Source organism: Sinohyriopsis cumingii, chromosome 10 (genome assembly GCF_028554795.1).
Source record: "Sinohyriopsis cumingii isolate HCF-2022 chromosome 10, ASM2855479v2, whole genome shotgun sequence".
NCBI lineage: Eukaryota > Metazoa > Mollusca > Bivalvia > Unionida > Unionidae > Sinohyriopsis > Sinohyriopsis cumingii.
In genome coordinates, this window is record NC_142970.1 from 58,521,227 (window position 1) to 58,527,226 (window position 6,000).

General features: G+C 37.5%; 1 protein-coding gene across 2 annotated transcripts in view; it reads right to left on the reverse strand.

The window, feature by feature from the left end:
- The window catches only part of LOC149790205 (BTB/POZ domain-containing protein 6-like), a 40,676-nt gene extending 35,798 nt beyond the window's left edge, over positions 1 to 4,878 (reverse strand). The window contains exon 1 of one of the 2 annotated variants that reach the window (XM_089972208.1): positions 4,650 to 4,878. The gene's annotated coding sequence lies outside the window, so the exon portion shown is untranslated. Of the gene's footprint in view, positions 1 to 4,645 lie in introns of both variants that reach the window. The other variant, XM_089972207.1, reaches the window with a different exon arrangement.
- Positions 4,879 to 6,000: the final 1,122 nt, after the last annotated feature.

Sequence of the window (6,000 nt, forward strand, 5' to 3'; positions counted from 1 at the left end):
CGCTCAAAATCTGTATCCCAACTGTATGGTGACGACGAGTCAAATGAAATTGTGGTGTCGAGCTTATCTCTAATGGTTTGTACTTTGTCACGGAAGAAATTTGCAAACATGTCCGGAAGGTCGACTGGAGAGAAGGTAGTTGGAAGTGATGTAGATTTGTTCCTTGACATTAGCTTGTTAGTAATCTCGAAGAGCTCTTTGCAGCTGAAACTTTCCATGATCCTAGTAGTATAGTAGGCTGATTTCGCTGCATGGACTATATTTGTGACATTCTTCTTAGCGGCTTCAGAGATTTGCTCATGAATAGTTTGTCTGGTGGAAAGCCAAAGCCTCTCAGCTTTACGGCGGTCTCTTTTAGCAGTGCGAAGCTGGTCCCTAACACTGCTATACCATGGAGAACACTTTTGAATTGATACTCTGCACATGGTAGCTGGGTCATATTTGTCAAGCAATGAACGCAGGCAGTTATCGAGTTGTTCTGCGGTAGGAGGTAAGCAAGCTGTTAGGTTAGCTTGGATGTCGTGCTAAAATTTGGTTCTATTTATCATACAGAGATTTCTCTTAGTAGCAGATAAAGGTGGAGGGTTAGGGACTGATACGTCAAGATGGCATATAATGCAGAGGTGATCTGATGCAAGGTCATCGGATACGAGGAAGGACCGTATAATGTTATCATCAGGTCTATGAAGAATCCAGTCTAAAATGTGACCATGTCTATGGGTGGGTTGGCTAACTGATTGTTTGAGGTTGAAAACATTAATGGAATCTATGAATTTTTATGTATTTGGGTTTCCGGGACAGTCAAAGTGAAAGTTGAAATCTCCAAGAATAATCAGGTTGTCACCTATCGAATTTCCATAGTTCAGGAGATTCGGAAACTGCTCCAAACAAGAGAGAGTCAGCCAGCTTGTTTTTTCTACTAGGAGGATGGGTGGTATACACAGAAAAAATTGACTGACCTTTGCTCCAGTGTGAGTGTGGTTTGGACTAGTTCAAACGATGTGTGGTCGAAACTGAATGCTGTGGTGTAGTTAAGACGTTTTATCATGGAGTTATTTGTGATGACAGCAATTCCACCTCCGCGAGAATTACGGGGGAACGACTTGATGGAGTAACCAGTGGGTGTTAGATCCAGACACTTGGGCTCATCGCCTGATGTTTTTAGCCATGTTTCTATCAGGAAAAAGATGGCAATATTCTGGTCGTTGACACAATTAACTATTTCTGTGTTCTTTTCCGGTGGTCCTAATGAATGGGCATTGAATAATGCAATACGCAGAGGTATCTCTTGAATAGTTGACACAAAGGTTGACGAATTAATTGGGATTTGAATTAGGTTATCTAAATTAACGGTCGAGCTTTTTTTTAATTGTTGAGCCGAAGTAAGGGAGATAACAGGAATTCTTCTTCCTGTTCTACGCCGGCCTGCTTTGAAACAACGTTTCTTTTTCTGCTTCTGTTTACATTAAGGTAATGATGAATGTAGTCCTAGTTCGTTTAGTCTAGAGCACAATGTAGTTTGGAGAGCCAAGGAGTGATCATTTAAAGCAATTAATGAGGGTCCATCATAGCATAAACGGGTTGACTGGCGAGTATCACGTGATGGCGGTTTGTTCAAAAACAGTGGAGCAAGACAGCTGAGAAAAGGTCAAATTGTTCTCATTTCCAAAACAAGGAGATGAAGAAACACATACGCATTTAACAGCCAATACATAATGAACACAATAACGTAGATGAAAACAGGCAACAAGCAAAAATATCGTGAAAACGGCACTAAAATCAGCTGCTTCAAACTGGTTAAGCGATAGCGGCCATCTTGTTTCCAATGACCTTCCTACAAAATGTATGAATTTATTATAAGGACTTCTTTCGGTTCCAGTATTTCCTATATTCTAGGCCATTAGCTTCTCGTGGGTCGGTGGTTCTTCCCGGGGTTTTCCTGGGTTCTTCCTCCACCAGTTAAACTGGCCGCCATGTATAGCCTGTATTGTATTGAAAAATGTCGTTAACCACTACAACAACTATAACTACAACCGATATATCGTGCAATCTCAAACATGTTATTACCTGTGCTAACGTGAATAAATATTCTTGCCAATTTATTACCTGTGCTAACGTGAATAGATATCCTTGACAATTTATTACCTGTGCTAATTTGAATAAATATTCTTGCCAATGTATTACTTGAGCTAAAATTGTAAATACGAAAACGAAATGGATAGGTGGAACGATTTCGATGCGCGGACAATGTTTCTGTCATGTGTGATCTTGTTTTACGGTAAGATGAAAAAAAAAAAAACCCAACTAATAATGTAGGGTTCGGGTTAAGGTTAACCCAGACACGAATAGTGTAGGATTATGGTTAGGGTTAACTAAGAATGTAGACATGAATAATGTAGCATTCGAGTCAAGGTTAACCCAGCACAGAATAATGTAGGATTCATGTTAGGGTTAACCTAGCCACGAAGAATTGTAAGGTTAGGGTTAACCTAGCCCCAAATAATGTAGGGTTGGGGATAGGGTTAACCTAGACCAGAATAATGTAGGATTCATGTTAGGGTTAACCTAGCCACGAAGAATTGTAAGGTTAGGGTTAACCTAGCCCCAAATAATGTAGGGTTGGGGATAGGGTTAACCTAGACCAGAATAATGTAGGATTCATGTTAGGGTTAACCTAGCCACGAAGAATTGTAAGGTTAGGGTTAACCTAGCCCCAAATAATGTAGGGTTGGGGATAGGGTTAACCTAGACCAGAATAATGTAGGATTCAGGTTAGGGTTAACCTAGCCACGAAGAATTGTAAGGTTAGGGTTAACCTAGCCCCAAATAATGTAGGGTTGGGGATAGGGTTAACCTAGACCAGAATAATGTAGGATTCAGGTTAGGGTTAACCTAGCCACGAAGAATTGTAAGGTTAGGGTTAACCTAGCCCCAAATAATGTAGGGTTGGGGATAGGGTTAACCTAGACCAGAATAATGTAGGATTCAGGTTAGGGTCATCCTAACCCCGCAATAATGTACGTTAGGGTTAATTTAGCCCTGAACAGATGTAGGGTATGGGTTAACCTAGCCCCGAACAAATGTAGGATTAGGGTTAACCTAGACCCGAATAAGGAAGCCATTGAAACCATGTGCAACATTAAAGATTTGTCATCAAAACATTTGTCTTTAAGTAATGACGTGCTTTCGCATTGCATACGGTTAATCATAAACACGCATGCGGTTAATAATAAAAACTCATACGTTAATTATATACGCGCGTGCGATATTATAAACGCACTTGAGAGAAATGTCACTAATTGACAGATTTTACAAAAAGAAGCACTGTCTTAGGCTGCAAAATTCGGGGGGGGGGGGCCAACGAATTCTGAAGTATGAAAATCGTATTTTGTTTTACTGTTTTTTTTTTTTGTTTTTTTTTTTAAAGCAAAGAAAGGAGCTCTGCTTAAATTTTGACATTATTTAAAGGCGTAAAGGTCTTTAAAGGCTCTGGTTGTACGACTGCTGGGGGGGGGGGGGGGCACGGGGCAACTCTGACAGTTCCTGGGCGTGGCAAAGCTCATAAATCAGTCAATAAACATTATATATATATATATATATATATATATATATATATATATATATATATATATATATATATATATATATAGTAGATAGATAGTTCCCGAACGACGTCATCAGCCGCCATATTTGTGATGTTTGGAAGGTGGAATGAATTCAATGAATCTCAAACATAATGTTACAAAACATACATACACATACAGAATGCAAATCACACACAGACACATACGCACCTTATATATATATATATATATATATATATATATATATATATATATATATATATATATATATATATATATATATATATATAAAGTGTGTGTGTGTGTGTGTTACGGTGGAATAGTAGATATGATTGGTCCCTGTATTACCGTGGAATAGTAGCATGATGGGTCCCTTTATTATTCAATGTGCCAGACACCCAACTTTCAAAGTAGTAATAATGAAGTATTGCAATATCTATGATATACAAACCCTCTATTGGGCCCCACAGCGAAAGGAGATATTTGGTAATATTGTGTAATTCAGTTGTAATTACTTACATTGTAATGATGTCAACAACGTTCAGGAGATAGGCTGAGTAAAGGAATTATAAATAGCATTTGGTCAGCTATCTTATTTTCAACAAGTATTACACACAAAATTTATACATGAACAGGATCTAATAATATGCATCACGTTATATCGTTTCAAAACGGGGGTGGGTGGGATCAGTTTTACAATGCACTTGCGTTTTTAAACAAAGTCAGGCCGGTTGATACATGTGTCTTTAAAACAGAAAGTCTGAGGAGGTCGTCTAAAGACCTCCCTGTTTCAGGAGGCAGACTTATATTTGGTTGGCTGTCATAGCAGAAGACAAGCGATCGAGGAAATGGGCGGAGGGTGAGGTACACACGTTCGGCTGATAGAGAGAAAATAGCCAGATCTCGAGGCCGAGTACACGGTGGAGAGCTACACTGTCCGATCACAAAAAGAATACTGTGACAATGATAATGGAAAATGGAGATTAATTCAACGTCTGTATGAGTATAACACTAATGACGATACTGGATAAAAATGGAGGGAGGGGTTGGTTATGGCTTACCTACACTAGGCGTTGTACTTCCGGTCAATACACCAAGGATATCATTTGATGATCTGTAAATAATGCACTATAGTTTACAAAACCTACGTCCTTCAGTTTCCACACAGTTCCCGATGGAAAATCGATAGTCAAGAAGACGGGGCTAAACTTAAAACTTGTAAAGGTGAAGAACTGGTATGTGAGGCCCATGTAAGGGTATCGTTTGTTAAGGGGCCGTTCTCGCTGTTACATCGGTACGCATTTGCTCAAAATATCTATAACATGTACGCGAAGAAATAATAATAATAATAATAATATTTATTATTATTATTATTATTATTATTATTATTATTTATCGATGATAACTTATTTGTCCTTAAACGACCCCTCTGCCAAGTGTTGCTCAATTTTTATAACAGGTTATGTTAGAAGGTTATTTTTTTTTAATGTCTCTTACACACACTCATGTGTCCTCGCACACGTACTCACAAACTTCAAATGAATTAATATGTGTAACTATAGTGGTCAACAAATACATATATGAAATATGTAATATACACATTTATACACATTTTAGCATGTCAGAAGTAGCAGCAGAGAGGGTGAACAGACCATAGAATTCCGACAAAAAAAAAATAAAAACAAACAAATAAAATCATCTCGTAGAAAGGTCCAGATTTTTACAAATTAACGTTTCCTTGAGATGTTTTATTTCAGTAATGGCCGATTATACTAATAAAACCTCAGTTCGAAATAGTAGCTGAAAAATAAAGTACTCTACGTGTTTATTTATTTTTTTTGTTTATTTTTTTGACGACCAGCGTTGGTAGGTACCCTCTCTGCTGCTATTAATTTATGTAAATTTACCACCATACCAAGTTTGATGAATATTTCTTAACGCGTTCTCGCTGTCGTTTTTCCTCATCTGTTTCATCTTTATTTGTTCTATGTTTCAAGTAATATTCAAGTTCTGATGGTGGTTTTTCTATTTTTGGATTTATGTTCTTTCTGTGTTTATAATATATCATCAAACTTCTGTATCGATCTCCACCGCAATTTTTGCAAATCTGATATAATCCTCTAACGCCGTTGTTACATCCAACACAACTTTGTGGACCAGCATGAGGATTTTTCTTTATAAGATAATTATGTTTTTTGCAATATTCTCCACGGCATTTTTTATCACATTTGTTAGTGGTTCCTTGACGCAGCCACGCACAGTTGTTCATTATATGAATGATATCTTTTTAATTAAATTTAAACCTCTTCTGCTGATATTAATTAAATCATTATGTTATAATAAAATGGTACATTCGGAATCTCATACTGCAAGAATAGCTCGAGAACGATTAGAAGCAATTAAAAAATTTCTTCCT